This window comes from Pseudophryne corroboree, chromosome 3 (assembly GCF_028390025.1).
Source record: "Pseudophryne corroboree isolate aPseCor3 chromosome 3, aPseCor3.hap2, whole genome shotgun sequence".
Classification (NCBI taxonomy): Eukaryota; Metazoa; Chordata; class Amphibia; order Anura; family Myobatrachidae; genus Pseudophryne; species Pseudophryne corroboree.
The window spans coordinates 408,209,318-408,228,392 of record NC_086446.1 but is presented as its reverse complement, the minus strand read 5'-3'; the positions used below and the strand labels follow the sequence as shown (position 1 = coordinate 408,228,392).

General features: G+C 46.9%; 1 protein-coding gene and 1 non-coding gene across 3 annotated transcripts in view; both read left to right on the top strand.

Annotated features, from left to right (window-relative positions):
• RBL1 (RB transcriptional corepressor like 1) overlaps positions 1–19,075 on the top strand; it is a 436,431-nt gene that overhangs the window by 163,796 nt on the left and 253,560 nt on the right. The window lies entirely within an intron of this gene.
• Positions 13,646–13,761, top strand: LOC134899907 (U5 spliceosomal RNA). The gene has a single exon (XR_010173451.1). It is a non-coding gene; the product is annotated as a U5 spliceosomal RNA (small nuclear RNA).

Genomic DNA, 19,075 nt, shown 5'->3' with positions numbered 1-19,075 from the left:
AAAGGGACATTGGATTGCTAGTTTCTAGGGCCAATGCCATGTCTGTCTCAGCGAGAAGATCCTTATGGACTCGCCAATGGACGGGTGATGCGGATTCCAAGAAACATATGGAAGTACTACCCTATAAGGGTGATGTATTGTGTGGGGATGGGCTGACTGACCTGGTTTCCACAGCTACAGCAGGTAAATCACATTTTTTACCATATATTCCCCAACAGCAAAAGAAAGTAACACCCTATCAGATGCAGTCCTTTCGGTCGCACAAGTCCAAAAGAGGTCGGGGATCCTCTTTCCTCGCCAGAGGTAAGGGCAGAGGCAAGAGAGCACCTGCTTTGGCAGGTGCCCAGGAACAAAAGTCCTCCCCGGCTGCTCCAAAAACCACAGCATGACGCTGGGGCTCCCCTGAGGTAATCCGCACCGGTGGAGGCACGTCTTCGACTTTTCAGTCAGGCCTGAGTCAGTTCGGACCTGAATCCCTGGGTGTTGGAAATAGTTTCCCAGGGTTACAAATTGGAATTCGAGGAGGTGCCCCAAGCCGATTTTTCAAAACGGCCCTACCAGCTTACACATCGGAAAGGGATGTAGTGTTAGCTGCAATTCAAACGCTGTGTATACAGCAAGTGATAATCAAGGTTCCCCTGCACCAGCAGGGAAGAGGTTACTATTCAACCCTCTTTGTGGTCCCGAAACCGGACGGTTCGGTCAGACCTATTTTGAATCTGAAATCCCTAAACCTGTACATAAAAAGATTCAAATTCAAAATGGAATCTCTCAGAGCGATAATAGCCAACATAGAGGAGGGGGAGTTTATGGTGTCTCTGGACATAAAGGATGCGTATCTTCATGTCCCCATATAGACCCCCCATAAGGAATACCTGAGATTCGCTGTACAGGATTGTCATTACCAATTTCAGATGTTGCTGTTTGGACTCTCCACGGCCCCGAGGATTTTCACCAAGATAATGTCGGAAATGATGGTGGTCCTGCGCAAGCATGGAGTCACAATTATCCCATACTTGGACGATCTCCTGATAAAAGCGAGATCAAGGGAGAAATTGCTGAGCAGTGTGGCGCTCTCTCTGAGAGTGCTCCAGCAACACTGTTGGATTCTAAATCTACCGAAGTCACAGTTGATTCCGACAACTCGACTACCGTTCCTAGGTATGATACTGGATACGGAACAAATGAAGGTCTTCCTCCCAATAGAGAGAGCCCAAGACATCCAGAACATTGTCAGAGACCTGCTAAAACCGAAAAGGGTGTCAGTTCACCAATGCACTCGAGTTCTGGGGAAAATGGTGGCGGCCTACGAGGCCATTCCCTTCGGAAGGTTCCATGCAAGGACTTTTCAATGGGACCTTCTGGACAAGTGGTCCGGGTACCATCTGCACTTACATCGGAAAATAACTCTGTTCCCAGGGACCAGAGTGTCCCTCCTGTGGTGGTTGCAAAGTGCTCACCTCCTGGAGGGTCGCAGGTTCGGAATTCAGGATTGGATCCTGGTTACCACGGACGCGAGCCTCCGAGGATGGGGAGCGGTCACACAGGGAAAAAATTTTCAGGGTCTTTGGTCAGACCAAGAGTCCAGTCTAAACATCAATGTGTTGGAACTCAGGGCCATTTCCAACGGCCTTCGACAAGCGGAGAGTTTTCTTCGAAACCTACCGGTTCTGATTAAATCAGACAATGTCACAGCAGTGGCTCATGTGAACCGCCAAGGCGGGACAAGAAGCAGAGTCGCGATGGCGGAAGCAACCAAGATTCTTCGCTGGACGGAAAATCACGTAAGCACTCTGTCGGCTGTCTTCATTCCGGGAGTGGACAACTGGGAAGCAGACTTCCTCAGCAAACACGATCTCCATCCAGTAGAGTGGGGACTTCATCAAGAAGTCTTTGCAGACGTAACACGTCTTTGGGGAACTCCTCAAATAGACATGATGGCGTCACGCCTCAACAAAAAACTTCGGAGGTATTGCGACAGGTCTCGGGACCCTCAGGCAGTAGCAGTAGACGCTCTGATAACACCGTGGATGTTCAAATCGGTCTACGTGTTTCCTCCTCTTCCTCTCATCACAAAAGTGTTGAGGATCATAAGACGAAGAAGAGTACAGACGATATTCGTTGCCCAGACTGGCCTCGAAGTGCCTGGTACTCGGATCTACAAGAGATGCTCACAGGAGATCCCTGGCCTTTTCCTCTGAGGGAAGACCTTGTTGCAGCAGGGTCCTTGTGTATTTCAAGACTTACCGCGGTTAGGTTTGACGGCATGGCAGTTGAACGCCAAATCCTAGCGAAAAAGGGGATTCCGGAAGAGGTCATCCCTACTTTAATAAAGGCTAGGAAGGAGGTGACTGTAAAACATTATCACCGTATCTGGCGAAAGTATGTGTCTTGGTGTGAGACAAAGAATGCACCTACGGAAGATTTTCATCTGGGTCGTCTTCTCCACTTCCTACAGACAGGAGTGGATATGGGCCTGAAATTAGGCTCTGTTAAGGTACAGATTTCGGCCCCCTCGATTTTCTTTCAGAAGGAATTGGCTTCTCTTCCAGAAGTCCAGACGTTTGTAAAGGGAGTGCTGCACATCCAGCCCCCCTTTGTGCCTCCAGTGGCACCATGGGACCTGAACGTGGTGTTACAGTTCCTAAAATCACACTGGTTTGAACCGCTTAACAAGGTTGAGTTGAAATTTCTTACCTGGAAGGTGGTCATGTTGTTGGCCTTAGCATGAGCAAGGCGAGTGGCAGAATTGGCGGCTTTGTCACACAAGAGCCCTACTTGATTTTTCATGTGGATCGAGCTGAATTGAGGACACGTACTCAATTTTTGCCTAAAGTGGTTTCTTCGTTAATGTAGCCAGGACGGCTAGAATTAGGAAAACAGAGGCTCTGTTTGTCCTGTATGCGGCCAATAAGATTGGCGCTCCTGCTTCGAAGCAGACTATTGCTCGCTGGATATGTAATACGATTCAGCAGGCTCACTCTACGGCTGGATTGCCGGTACCAAATTCGGTTAAGGCCCATTCCACTAGGAAGGTGGGCTCTTCTTGGGCGGCTGCCCGAGGCGTCTCGGCATTACAACTTTGCCGAGCGGCGACTTGGTCGGGGTTAAACACTTTTTTGCTAAATTCTACAAGTTTGATACCCTGGCTGATGAGGACCTAGCGTTTGCTCAGTCGGTGCTGCAGAGTCATACGCACTCTCCCGCACGATTGGATGCTTTGTTATAAACCCCATGGTCCTTACGGAGTCCCCAGCATCCTCTAGGACGTAAGAGAAAATAAGATTTTAAACCTACCGGTAAATCTATTTCTTCTAGTCCGTAGAGGATGCTGGGCGCCCGTCCCAGTGCGGAAACTCTGCAAGACTTGTACATAGTTGTTGCTCACATAAGGGTTATGTTACAGTTGACATCGGTCTTGAACCGTTACTGTCGTTTTGTTCATACTGTTAACTGGTTATGTATGTTCCAGGTTACTTGGTATGATTGGTGTGGGCTGGTATGAATCTTGCCCTTGGGATTGCTAAATCCTGCCTTGTATTGTCCATCTCCTCTGGGCACAGTTCTCTAACTGAGGTATGGAGGGGCATAGAGGGAGGAGCCAGTGCACACCCATAGTCGAAGTTCTTTTTAGGTGCCCTATCTCCTGCGGAGCCAGTCTATACCCCATGGTCCTTACGGAGTCCGCAGCATCCTCTACGGACTAGGAGAAATAGATTTACCGGTTGGTTTAAAATCTTTTTTTTGTTTGTTTTTTTTGTTTTTTTGTTATGGCTGCAAAGAAAATAAATTAAAAATAAAACTTATTTATAGAAGTGGTGTCTGAGGACATCACTCTATGGAGAGGGTGCATAAGCACCATTACAGCTCTACTCTGTTTGTACTATCTCAATATTGCACTCCTCCTAGTGTAGTCATAACTGTAATGCTGGGTACATACGGTCAGAGCGGCTAAGCATACACACTTGCCAATCGGCCTCTTAATATGTCAGGCCAGACCTCACAACTGGTTGGGCATTTCAATTTGCCCGTTCAGCTGTGATGTCATTTGTTGCAGCCAGTGTATGGGCAGTCGGCGGGTCGCCCATACACAGCAAGGCATACAGATTTATCTGCATCAGCTGTGCTGTGGGGCCAACCCGATATTCTGTGAATGACCCGACTGCCAGCTACATATATATCGTTTGTCAATCCAATGATATCTGTGTTGTTTGTACCCAGCATAAGATAGTGACTGGGTACCCAGTGACTGTACTATGCAGGTGCAGCACCAGACTACATTATGGGAGCTCTGACAGTGACCAGCTCTGATCTCTTCTTGGCAGCTAGTCTACAGGACAATTTATTACAAAGATTCTAGAGGTGATTAAAGCAGTGTGGTCATTTGAGGTGTGCATAAGGTAAGCCTTGCACTAGGCATAAGCAGGACTACGGGGAATATGTCCCTAAGGATGGTGCCAAATTTGTACTGGGACACAGATTTATCTGTAGTGGCAAAATCACCATGGTCGGCTTTTGGAAATCTGGTCTACTTGATCTATGAATGTGATGCCTTTTTGTCTTTACTACTGTCCGGTCTGTACTCTCACTTTTTTATTAATGTAGAGTACTGATTTAATTTAGCTACAGTGTTCTGTAACTAAGCTCTGCTTTATTGATCAGTACTGACCCTATTTAGCTACTGTATGTTGTTCTGTTACTGCACTCCATTTTCAAAAATGTTAAGGACGGACACGCTATGTATTCCATATAAGAAAAAGTCTTGGCAAAATTTCCATTTGGGTATTTAGAACCAGATATGTAGTGTGCGGCTTTGGACACTGATCCAAGGTCCACATCAGTCAGCGGTGTGGGGTCTCTACAAAGTGGGTAGAGTAGACCTGTTCCAAGTCAATGCTTAGTTCTTCGCAGAACTGACTTGATGTGCTGAGCTGTGGAGGCAAATGAACCTCCTCCTATTTCTTGCCCCTTTACCCAGGGTACTCCCTAGAAGATTTACATTCTCTCAGGAAAAGAGTGATAGTTGATAAACAGTAGGAGACTCAATCAGCTGAGGACCTGGTGTTTTCCTTTTGGCAAATTTAGTCTAACCTGAGATTAGTTTCCTTGTTCACATCAGGATAAAGAAACGAGCTAATGACTGTCCTCACAGTTGACAAACTCTTTTTGGGTGACGCCTGGTATAAAATGGATAAGGATAATGCAGATTCTTTTAGGAAGGTATGGGTTAATGGTAGTTTTCATTTCACATGGATGTCCCTATCCACCACTGTTCCTATTCCAATTGCTGCATTCAGGGATAGATATAAAATGTGAAGGAATATTTCAATCTCTTTATCACAGTAGATGCGTTTTCTGGTCCCCACTGGAAAATTACGTGATAAGTCTAGGCTGAGCAATGATTTGTAGACAGAGGCAACAACCTGTCTTGGTTCCTGGGAGGATTTGGTTGCCTCACCAAGGAAGTTTGGTAGTAGTAGGGTCCAAAGCGTACTATAAAACAGACCATGAATGAGTTCTGTCCACCCAGATAATCTATGGTGGGATCCCATCTGTTGCCATTTCAGCATCATGGGATCGGATTTTCTTCTGTTTGTTGGACAAAGGGGATCATAGAAAAAGGTTATGCCGTGTATCTCTTACGGACTACACCCACACAGGTTTTTGTGTGGTTTTTTTTTTCTCTCTTATGTCCTAGAGGATGCTGGGGTCCACATTAGTACCATGGGGGTATAGATGGTCCACTAGGAGCCATTGGCATTTTAAGAGTTTGAGAGTGTGGGCTGGCTCCTCCCTCTATGCCCCTCCTACCAGACACAGTTTAGAAAATGTGCCCGGAGGTGCTGGTCACAGCTATGGGAGCTCCATAGGAGTTTCTCTGGTTTTATTATTTTCTTAGAGTTTAGGCACAGGGAGGTAGCAGGCTACAGCCTCCCTGCTTCGTGGGACTTAAGGGGGAGGGGGAGTAGTGTCTGCCCTGCGGGGTTCGAGCCACTATCTCCACAGACAGGACACTGAGCTCCTGAGGGTGATGATCGTTAGCCGCCCCACGCGACCGCTCACTCCCGCAGCACTGCCACCACCCCCTAACAGAGCCAGAAGATTCCGGTGGTGAGTGAGTCACCGCTCCCCATAGCAAGCAGGGAGCCGGTGTGAAGATGGCGTCAACAGGGTGGGAGCGCAGTACATAGTGCGGCACTGTAAGGGGCGCCCTGAGCCAGTGCCTATACCCTACACTGGTCAACCAAGGCTGTAAAGCTGCCAGCACCATTTCTCAGGCCAGTATAAAGATGTGAAGAGCGGCAAGCAGCGCCATGTTAAGGGGGCGGAGCTTCTCAGAGTGGACCCAGCAGTGTTCAGCGCCATTTCCCCTCCTGCAGATCCTGTACAGAGATGTTGACAGGGAGAGCTGTCCCTCTAAACAACTCCAGCTATCCTGTGCGGTACCAGGGGATTGTAGAAGGGGGGGGAGGCGGTGAATTTACTGTGTAGTCTATTAAGGTACACAGTCAGCGCCTGGTAGTTATATTATAACTATCTAGGGAAGCGATGTGTGTGTTCTGGCTCCAAGCTCTGTCTTTCTTTGTGGTGGGGGGGGGGACGACGACACTGTGTCTTACATTTTCATGTGTGGGTGTTTGTTGTCTCACATAGCCATGTCTAGGGACTCTGTGTCTTATGCTGCAGAGGACATTCCTCTCAGGAGGAATCCATTCCATGTACACAGGAATGTAATGCCTTGTCTCAGATCCCCGTTAATAAGCCTGAGTGGTAAACCTCTATTAAGGGAATGATCTCTCTGATCTCTACTAGGGTAGCGCATACTGAGACTGAAACGCAGGTTTTAAAGACATCTATGGCAGTTTTGGTCAGGTTCTGTACCTATTCCTTCAAAATCTCCTAGCATATACCCACAGAAACGTGCACTTGCCCAGATTATGCAAGACGACACGGATACTGACACGGCAGACGGTTATGGGGATGTGCTGAGGGGGGCGGTATCCCTTGCAAAGGGGGTGCAGCTCATGATTGAGACCATTAGAGATGTGCTAAATATTACTGACACACAACCTGAGCAGGTTGAGGAGGCTTGCTTCACAGGCAATAAGAGAGCGTCGCTAACCTTCCCTGCGTCTAAAGAATTAAACGCTTTATTTGAACAATCCTGGTAAAACCCAGAGAAAAAATTCCAGATTCCCAAAAGGATTCTAGTTGCTATTCCTTTCCCTGAGGAAGATAGAAGAAAATGTGAAAACCCACCCATAGTTGACGCATCTGTTTCCAGACTGTCGAAAAAGGTGGTTTTACCTGTCCCTGGGTCTACCGCGTTGAAAGAACTCGCTGATCGTAAGATTGACGCTACGCTCAAATCCATATACACTGCTTCAGGGGTGGCGCTGAGGCCTACTTTTGCCTGCGCATGGATCTCTAAAGCTATAGTAAAGTGGTCAGGCACGTTACTAGAGGATTTGGATGCAATGGATAGAAGTGACGTTCAATTATTTTTACGTAACATACAGGATTCTGCGGGGTTCATGGTGGAATCCATGAAGGACCTGGGTACGCTGACTGCAAGGATATCTTCCATGTCTGTCTCAGCTCGAGGGGACTCTGGCTATGCCAATGGTCTGCAGACGCGGAATCCAGGAAAAGTGTGGAGAACCTACCCTACACAGGTCAGGCTCTATTTGGGGAAGTATTGGATGCGTGGATATCCACGGCAACCGCGGGTAAGTCACCTTTTCTTCCCTCAGCTACACCCTCTACGAAGAAAACCCTTCTCTTACGTCCTAGAGGATGATGGGGACTCCGTAAGGACCATGGGGTATAGACGGGCTCCGCAGGAGACATGGGCACTATAAAGAACTTTTAGTATGGGTGTGCACTGGCTCCCCCCTCTATGCCCCTCCTCCAGACCTCAGTTAGATCTTGTGCCTAGAGGAGCTAGGGTGCATTACAGGGGAGCTCTCCCGAGTTTCTCTGAAAAAGAATTTTGTTAGGTTTTTTATTTTCAGGGAGCACTGCTGCAACAGGCTCCCTGCATCGTGGGACTGAGGAGAGAGAGAGAAGCAGACCTACTTAAGTGATAGGCTCTGCTTCTTAGGCTACTGGACACCATTAGCTCCAGAGGGAGGTGGGGTTGTGTCGGTACGTGTGTGTCGGCTTGTCTGAAGCGGAAGGCTCATCTACGGAGGAGGTGGAGCAGATGATTGTGGTGTCTGTCGGCAATTCCGACACCTGATTGGTTTAGATATGTGGAATGTTTTAAATGCAAATGTAAATTTATTACATAAGAGAGTGGACAAAGCAGAGTCCAAGGATTTGACTGTCACAGGGCCCTTCAGGGCCTCAAAAACGTCCCCTGTCCTAAATAGTAGACCCTGATACCGACACGGATTCTGACTCCATTGTCGACTATGATGATGTAAGGTTACACCCAAGAGTGGCAAAAAGTATTCATTATTTGATTATTGCAATAAAAGATGTTTTGCATATCACAGATAACTCCCGTCTCTGACACGAGGGTACACAGGTTTACGGTAAAGAAACCTGAGGTAACGTTTCCCCCATCTTATGAGCTGAACGCATTATTTGAAAAAGCTTGGGAAACTCCAGACAAAAAATTGCAGATTCTCAAAAGAATTATTATGGCGTATCCTTTCCCCTCAAAGGACAGGTTACGGTGGGAATCATTATCCACGGTCGACAAGGCCTTAACACGCTTGTCCAAAAAGGTGGCCCTACCGTCCCCGGACACGGCGACACTAAAAGGTCCTGCGGATCGCAGGCATGAAACTAACTTAAAATCAATTTATACACATACGGGGGCTTTGCTCAGACCAGCAATAGTATCGGCTTGGGTTTGTAGCGCGGTAGCAGCTTGGACAGATACCTTGTCAGCTGATATTGATACCCTAGATAGGGATACCATTTTATTGACCTTAGGTCACATCAAAGACGCAGTCTTATATATGCTGTGGACCCGCCAATGGACTGGTGATGCCGACTCAAGGAGGCATATGGAAATTTTGCCTTACAGGGGTGAGCTTTTAACTGGGGAAGGTCTCGCGGACCTGGTTTCAACAGCTACCGCGGTTAAATCTACCTTTTTTGCCTTATGTTCCCCCACAGCAAAAGAAAACGCTGCAGTATCAGCTGCACTCCTCTCGGTCGCGCAAGTCCAGAAGAGGTCGGGGCTCTTCCTTCCTCGCCAGAGGTAAAGGTAGAGGGAAAAAGAATGCCTGCTACGGCCAGTTCCCAGGAACAGAAGTCCTGCCCGGCTTCTACTAAATCCACCGCATGACGCTGGGGCTCCACTGTCTTTGACTCCTCAGCCAAGTCTAGGTTCAGTCGGATGTGGATCCTTGGGCGATGGAAATTGTGTCCCAAGGTTACAAGCTGGAATTAAGATGTGCCTCCCCGCCGATTCTTCAAATCGGCTTTACCAACGTATCCCCCGGAGAGGGAGATAGTGTGGGCTGCAATTCGAAAGCTGTGTCTACAGCAAGTGATTATCATGGTTCCCTTAATGTAACAGGGAAAAGGGGTACTATTCAACCCTATTTGGGGCAACTGAAACCGGATGGCTCGGTCAGACCCATTCTCAACTTAAAATCCCTGAACCTGTACTTAAAAAGGTTCAAGTTCAAGATGGGATCACTCAGGGCAGTGATCTACAGCCTGGTAGGGGGGGATTTTTTGGTGTCACTAGACATAAAGGATGCATACCTTCATGTCCCCATTTATCCTCCTCATCAAGCGTACCTGAGATTCGCTGTACAGGCCTGTCATTTCCAATTTCAGACGTTGCCGTTTGGGCTTTACACGGCCCCAAGGGTTTTCACCAGGGTAATGGCGGAAGTGATGGTACTCCTGCGCAGGCAAGGAGTCACAATTATCCCTTACTTGGACGATCTGCTGATAAAAGCGAGATCAAAGGAACAGTTGCAGAAAAGCGTGTCGTTCTCCCTGAGAGTGCTGCAGCAACATGGCTGGATTCTAAATCTACCAAAGTCACAGTTGGTTTCAACAACTCGGCTGTCTTTCTTAGGCAATGATTCTGGACACAGAACAGAAGAGTGTTTCTTTATCATCCACTAGGGGTCACTGGAGTACTCTTGGGATATGGACGGGCGTAGCCGAACAAAGGCACTGAATATTCAAATTTAGGACCCTCCCCCCCCCTCCATATCCCCAAGTACCTCAGTGTACTTTGCCAGTGTTTTTTCGGTGCTCACAGATGAACATCGGCTTGTGGCAATGGCCACTTTTCAGAAGATTTTTATTTTTATTTTTAATTTTTACACTTCCCGTCCCAGTTTCTGGAAAAACTTGGGTCCGGGATGGTGCCGCTGCAAGGCAGCGTATGGCGTGTCGGTCCTCACAAAGAGCACCCTCACAGCCACAGGCGCTATAGGGCAGCGCATGGCGTGTCGGTCCTCACAAAGAGCACCCTCACAGCCACAGGCAGCCACTGTCTCCTGCAAGCTGAACGGAGCTTACAGAAAGAAGATCCGTTACAGCCAGGATGTGACAAAGAGCTGGAAGAAGGACTGAAACGGAGCTTACAGAGAGCTCGTCACAGCCAGGATGGAGCAAGGTATGGGTGTCAGGGCGGTCAGCTCACGCTGCCGCCCTGCTGTGTGAGTGTTATACTGTACAGGGAGCTGGCCGCCGCTGAGCACGCCGCTGACGGGTCCCGCTGAAGTAGTAAGGACCACTTCTTATATATGAAGTTCCACCTCACTCGTACATGACTCTCCCTGCGCTGAACTAAGCAGAGCGGCCGCACGTCACTCAGACGCCGGCCGCTCTTACTGCTCTGATGGCCCGGCACCGCTACATAAGCAGAGCGGCCGCACGTCACTCAGACGCCGGCCGCTCTCACTGCCCTGATGCGGCACCGCTACACGCCGCCGACACTCTCCGGGCGCTGAACTAAGCAGAGCGGCCGCACGTCACTCAGACGCCGGCCGCTCTCACTGCTCGGATGGCCCGGCACCGCTACACGCCGCCGAGACTCTCCTGGGTACTAAAGAGTGGCCGCACGTCACTCAAGGACGCCGGCCACTCTCCCAGTGAAACACCGCAGACACAGGGAGACTGTGTACTGCTGTAGGAAGGAGCTTCCGGTCAGCTCCCCGGCGCTACATTCAGGCTCTCCTGCTCTCCCTGCACCCGATCCCCGTACATGGGGATGCAGGGGGGGGAGGGGGAATAATACCCATAGCAGCAGCAATGGCTGCATGGGTTCAAAATAAACAAGCAGCGCAGCACTTTAAACAATGTACATGTGTACTGTGATATATGTTTCAGCACGTTTTATATATATAATATATAATGAAGCTTTTGCTGGCAGAACTGTCTATAATATCAGCATGAACTGTGATTATATGTGTAAACACTTTGTATATATATATAATATATATAGGAGGCTTTGGCTGGCCATGGGTTAGCAGTGGCATAACCTATTGCACGTTTAACCATGTTTTCTGTTATTTTTGGTTAAGGTTGCAAGATAAATACACTGCAGGCAGTGCTCATATTAATTGACTAAATGCATATATTTTACTGTATCCTACACCTGGGTTATCACTGTATAATAGGCTATTAAGCATAGTAACTGTATAATAGGCTATTAAGCCTATATTAAAACTGCAGCAAGTAACCTGTACTGTGATTTTCTGTGAAAGCATGGCATGACGGCCATTTTAATCATTGCTGGTTTTCCAGTTATAATTCCAGACCATACACCTCTACTCCACAAGGAGGCGCAGGGGTGTTAGTGGGAATTTTTTACTTCAGGATAATCTAGAACATTCCTGCCCTACATCTTTAAGCCACCAGAAGGCGCAGGGGTGTTAGTAGGAATTTGGTTCGGGTTTCATGCCTATGTGAACTGCTTTTCACATAAAGAACACTTTAGTTTCCTAATAAATATGCTGTTCAGCAATAACATATATATATAGATATATATGCCATATAATAATGTTATTAAGTCGTGCAAGTGTCTGTCTGTTGCCTATTATGATGTCTGTCTACATAGCAAATAAGGCTCTAGTGCAGACTAAAAATGTTAACATTGGCAATTCAAATTAAAACAGCGGTAATCGGAGTCTCAGAATAACTCCGCCAGCGCTAACAAAAGACAATCTTTCCAAAGTGACAATTTTCCTTTGGGTACCAGAGTGTTTATTTCACTAGTCTTATAATTTAATGCACGATTCTATGTCAAATCTCACACCGATAACTACAAGTGAGAAGGGTACATTAGTCCAGCATTCAGATAGTGCGGGGTTTTGGACAACCATACATAATCGTTTCCAAAAGGACGCGATCCGCCATTGGTATATGTGTTTCTGTCAAACATTATAAAAACCACAGATACATTTGGGTCACTAGAATCTATGTATGAAACCATGCCGATCACGGTTCAAAAAAGCTGCAGAGTATATCTGTAAAGCTTCTGCTAACGCCGGTTATTTTCATTGTCTCTAGTTAAGCGCGACAAGGCCAGAGCTTGTTTGCGCCTGAATTTGATATATGTGTAACGGCATTTTATCCCTATAGGATATTCTGCCATTAGCGCATACAGTATACTTGTAACGGTGTTTTATTCCTTTATAAGAAACAGTCACGCCTTGTAACGACAGGACGTTACAGTCAGCAAGCCAGTGGTTTGATGACCTCTTTTACAATTGTGGAAGTGCGTCTTTTCATGTTACATTTGCGAGGTTTCATGACTTCAACTCATATATGTCTCAGCTATTTACAGCTTAGAGTACAAAACTGCTTCTGGCGAACGGTTTGGCAGGTTGTCATTTAGTCTTTGCTGGTTTATAAACCAGGCAATAGTACGCCAACAGAGTCAAAGTTACTTATTCCCCTCTGTTTGAGCAAAATCAAACAGCTCCGTTGCAATATCAATCAGCAAGTCATTTACTACAGTTAGAAAATGGATTTTCTGCAGTTAGTTTTTGCTTATTGCAGCCACAAAATTGTATAATTGCATTTGATCTTCACAATGCGTATTTACCCAGTCCGGTTTCTTCATCATAGGTTCTAGCGTTTGAAAATCGCCACAACCATTAACCATTTCATTTATACCGTTGCTTATCGCTTCCGGTATTTACCAAAGTGATGTTGGAATAATAGCTCATCTCACATAAGAACTATGTATCAACAAAGTTCCTCTATCTTGCGCTACTAAGTTATACTGCGGTAGCAGATTAAGTTCGAAAACAATCACATCTAAGTCTGTCTAAACGATGTCAATTCCTAGGTAAGTTTATAAATACGGTAAATCAAAGACTTTTACCTACTACACCAACTAGAACAAAAGTACACGCACACTAGCGGTACATTGGTGTATTCAATTATTAAGAATAAAGATGTGTTTTCAATTTAGTGCACCACCCTTCAATCGCGTTTCCCACAGAGGGACAAGGGTGCGTATACTCTGGACGACAGTCACAGAGAGTCAGGATTTGTAGTTAAAATCAACGCAAAGGTTCTAAAACACGACAGATTCCTGTCGATAAAGGTACTAGAACTCTGTGCATTTTACAATGCAATAGATAAATGTCCTACATCTCTGTGCATTTTACAATGCAATAAATGATTCGCTTTCAGTCTGACCAGGGATAGACTCTGGTTTCTCTTCATAACAAATAAATCTTTCGTTTTTTACTAAAGATTTCTGTGGAGAGGAACAACCGTGAGTTTCATGTAATTTTGTTTTTTTTTTTCATGCCTGGCTCACGCTGCCCTTAAGCAGTCAAACAAAGCAAAGGCAGTTGCATACTCAACAACCAGTGAGAACCAATAAGCCGCATGGCAAGGCGGTAGGTAACTCAAATCTTCAATGGCTCAGAACGCTATTATGTGAAAATGTCAAGACATCAATCCGTGAGTGGACATCTGTTAGACAGGCGATCTCAACCGTCAGGGTTTGGATCTTAAAAACTGGACATTAAATCCAGAGGTGTTTCATATGTGAGTCCACAGAAGGGGGTTACCCTCAGGTATACATGAGGGCATCTCGCCACAATTACAAAAGCTCAGTATGTGTACATCACATTCATGGGGTCATTCAGCATCGTGTATCTGGCTCCACCATTGTCCGCTTCTTTCTTCGTTGCCAAAACGGATCAGAAGACAGTTCGTCACAGTCATACTGGTGGTATCTCATGGGTTTCAGAGAAGTTTGCTTCTCGAATTTTCAAGGAATACTTGCACACGATCTTGGCCCGCTCATAATACGTCCAACCTGTTACATCAGGGAACGTTCTTTTACCCATAGTTACCTATGTACCTATTATCTATGTACCGCAGCTGCGGTTGACGGGGTGAGGGTTCAGACCGCCCTCTTAAAAAAATAGAGCATTACAGTATCGGTTATACCAACCATGTCACGAAATACTAAGCCGCTTAAGGCAGCTCATGACTAAAAAAAAAAAAAAAAAAAAAAAAAAATTTCGTGTGCTTACATAGGGTGTAAACCTCGGAAGTTTCCAACATCATACTTCAAGTACCCGTATTCTGTTAAACAGGATGGGATGGCAAACTGCGTTCATCTGCACTAAGAGGGCAGGTATCTGTGTGGTAAACTTATTTTCAAAGCGTTTGCCTCTATTTGCGTCTGTCAACATCTTTCTACAAGGTGTCACCAAAGTTCAGACTCTATTTATCCCACCTACAGCGCCAGGCGATTTGAGGTTGGGTTTAGATTTTCTTACAGTTTCATATTTTGGAACCCTTTCAACAAATGGGGATTAAGTTTCTCACTTTGGAAAACATTTTTCTTCTAGCCTTGCCTTCGGCAATGGTGCTTCGACAAGGGGTTTGTTTTCATATTTGGGTGCCTTGTATTCCAAGCCACCGTATTTGAGTTTTCTCATGACAAAGCAGATCTTCGGACGAAATCCGCTTTCGTATTCTTCACATCAATATACCAATAGTGGTTCCTGTGTGGACAGCACATTCTAACATTCTGAATGTGGTACACGCGTTACGCGTTTATATATGTACCGAACGTCTACAGTACGTGATATGAATACGTTGTTGTTATATATGATACTGTAAACTGGGGTTAGCCAGTTTCTCAGCAGACATTATCCAGTTGAATAATAATGACTACAAGTCAGGCTTACTTTAAGGCTAAGTTACAATCGCCTACGTCAGTAATAGTTCATTCCACAGGTTCTGTGGGAATGTCAGACCCAGCGGGTCGTGGAGAGTCTACGACGCGGCTACATAGCCTTCAGTGCACCACGTTTGTGCACGTTTACACGTTATAAATGGTGGCGCCATCAGCATTTAGCTTTGGCTGCCTACTGTTACAAGTATCAAACAGCTCTCCCGCCCACGAGGGAAGCTTTGGTACGTCCCAAGAGTACTCCAGTGACCCCTAGTGGATGATAAAGAAAATAGGATTTTGGTACTTACCAGGTAAATCCTTTTCTTTGAATCCATAGGGGGCACTGGACGCCCACCCAGAGCAGTTTTACCTGGGTTGTTTTAAGCTCAAGGGAGCTTAGTGAACAAATTTAACTTGGATGGTATTAAGCTCAAAGGAGCTTATGGTAACACATTTTCACCGGTTGGTTCAAATTATAAGTTCTATCGGTTAAGCTGTCAACTTTTTAGTTGACAATAAGGTTACGAGTCAACTTTGTGGTTGTCCGTTATGTTATAGGGATTCTCCATTGTCAACCTCTCTATATCCTGTTCGCTCAGTAAAAAACACTGGCAAAGTACACTGAGGTACTTGGGGATATGGAGGGGGGGGAGGGTCCTAAATTTGAATATTCAGTGCCTTTGTTCGGCTACGCCCGTCCATATCCCAAGAGTACTCCAGTGCCCCCTATGGATTCAAAGAAAAGGATTTACCTGGTAAGTACCAAAATCCTATTTTTTCTCCCAATGGAAAAAGCCCAGTAACTCCAGAACAGGGTCAGAGACCTGTTAAAACAAAAAAGCGTTTCAGTCCATCAATGCACTCGAGTACTGGAAAAAATGGTGGCGACCTACGAGGCCATCCCCTTCGGCAGGTTTCAGGCGAGGACTTTTCAGGGGGACCTTCTGGACAAGTGGTCCGGGTCTCACCTTCCAATACATCAGAAGATAACCCTGTCCCCCAGGGCCAGGGTCTCTCTCTTGTGGTGGCTGCAGAGTGCTCATCTTCTAGAAGGTTGCAGGTTCGGCATTCAGGACTGGGTCCTGGTGATTACGGACGCGAGCCTCCGAGGATGGGGAGCAGTCACACAAGGAAGGAATTTTCAGGGACTGTGGTCAAGCCAGGAAGCTTGCCTGCACATCTACAGACTGGAATTAAGGGCCGGTTACAACGGCCTACGACAAGCGGAGAATCTTCTTCGCGACCTGGTGGTTCTGATTCAATCACAGCGTCACAGCTGTGGATCATGTAAACTGCCAAGGCGGGACAAAGTGCAGAGTGGCAATGGCGGAAGCCACCAGGTTTCTGCGGTGGGCAGAAAGTCACGTAAGCGCTCTGTCAGCGATATTCATTCCGGGAGTGGACAACTAGGAAGCGGTCTCCCTCAGCAGACACGATCTCCATCCAGGAGAGTGGGGACTTCATCAAGAAGTTTTTGCAGAGATAACGTATCGTTGGGAGCTTCCTCAAATAGACATGAGGGCATTACGCCTCAACAAGAAGCTTTGGCGGTATTGCGCCAGGTCAAGGGACCCTCAGGCAGTAGCGGTGGAACCCTGGTGACACCATGGGTGTTTCAGTTGGTCTATGTGTTTCCTCCTCTTCCTCTCATCTCAAAAATATTGGGAATCATTAGACGGAAAAGAGTACGGACAATACTCATTGTTCCAGATTGGCCTCGAAGGGCCTGGTATTCAGATCTTCAGGGTATGCCCACAGAAGATCCATGGCCTCTTCCTCTCAGAGAGGACCTGTTGCAGCAGGGGCCCTGCGTGTTCCAAGACTTAGCGCGATTACGTTTGACGGCATGGCGGTTGAACACCGAATCCTAGCGGAGAAGGGTATTCCGGAAGAAGTTATACCTACTCTGATAAAGGCTAGGAAGTGACGGTGAAACATTATCACCGTATCTGGAGAAAGTTTGTATCTTGGTGTGAAGCCAAGAATGATCCTATGGAAGGTTTCCACTTGGGCGTTTTCTCTACTTTCTACGGACAGGAGTGGATATGGGCCTAAAGTTAGGCTCCATTGAGGTACAGATTTCGTCCCTGTCTATATTTTTCCAGAAGGTATTGGCTTCTCTCCCAGAAGTCCAAACTTTTGTAAGGGGAGTGCTACACATCCAGCCTTCTTTTGTGCCCCCGGTGGCACCATGGGACCTTAACGTAGTGTTACAGTTCCTTAAATCACACTGCTTTGAGCCTTTTCAAACAGTTGAATTGAAATTTCTCACTTGGAAAGTGGTCATGTTATTGGCCTTGGCATCTGCAAGGCGGGTGTCCGTATTGGCGGCTTTGTCTCACAAGATCCCCTATCTGATTTTCCAGTTGGATAGAGCGGAATGGAGGACTCGTCCTCAATTTCTACCTAAGGTGGTTTCGTCTTTTCATATGAACCAACCTATTGGGGTGCCTGTGGCTACGGGGGACTTGGAGGACTCCCAAGTCCCTGGATGTAGTCAGGGCCTTGAAAATTTATGTAGCCAGGACGGCTTGGGTTAGGAAAACAGAGGTTCTGTTTGTCCTGTATGCAGCCAACAAGGTTGGCGCTTCTGCTTCTAAGCAGACTATTGCTCGCTGGATCTGTAACTCGATTCAGCAGGTTCATTCTACGACTGGATTGCCGTTACCAAATTCGGTAAAGGCCCATTCCGTTAAAAAGGTGGGCTCTTCTGGGGCGGCTGTCCGAGGCGTCTCGGCATTACAGCTTTGCCGAGCAGCTACTTGGTCGGGTTCAAACACTTTTGCAAATTTCTACAAGTTTGATACCCTGGCTGATGAGGACCTAGTGTTTGCTCAGTCGGTGCTGCAGAGTCATCCGCACTCTCCCGCCCGTTTGGGAGCTTTGGTATAAACCCCATGGTCCTTACGGAGTCCCCAGTATCCTCTAGGACGTAAGAGAAAATAAGATTTTAAACCTACCGGTAAATCTTTTTGTCCTAGTCCGTAGAGGATGCTGGGCGCCCGTCCCAGTGCGGACTAAATCTGCAAGACTTGTATATAGTTGTTGCTTACATAAGGGTTATGTTTCAGTTGGGATCGGTCTTTGACTGATACTGTTTTTTGTTCATACTGTTAACTGGTTGCGTATATTACAGGTTATATGGTAGGATTAGTGTGGGCTGGTATGAATCTTGCCCTTAGATTAACAAAATCCTTTCCTCATATTGTCCATCTCCTCTGGGCACAGTTCTCTAACTGAGGTCTGGAGGAGGGGCATAGAGGGAGGAGCCAGTGCACACCCATACTAAAAGTTCTTTATAGTGCCCATGTCTCCTGTGGAGCCCGTCTATACCCCATGGTCCTTACGGAGTCCCCAGCATCCTCTACGGACTAGGAGAAAAAGATTTACCGGTAGGTTTAAAATCTTATTTCTCTGACGTCCTAGTGGATGCTGGGTACTCCGTAAGGACCATGGGGAATAGACGGGCTCCGCAGGAGACTGGGCACTCTTAAAAGAAAGATTAGGTACTACATCTGGTGTGCACTGGCTCCTCCCTCTATGCCCCTCCTCCAGACCTCAGTTAGAATCTGTGCCCGGCCAGAGCTGGATGCACCCTAGGGGCTCTCCTGAGCTTCCTAGAAAAGAAAGTATTTGTTAGGTTTTTTATTTTCAGTGAGATCTGCTGGCAACAGACTCACTGCTACGAGGGACTTAGGGGAGAGAAGCAAACCTACCTGCTTGCAGCTAGCTTGTGCTTCTAAGGCTACTGGACACCATTAGCTCCAGAGGGATCGGACACAGGGCCCGACCTCGATCGTCCGTTCCCGGAGCCGCGCCGCCGTCCCCCTTGCAGAGCCAGAAGACAATCGGCGGCTGAAGACTCCGGTCTTCAATAAGGTAGCGCACAGCACTGCAGCTGTGCGCCATTGCTCCCACAGCACACCACACGCTCCG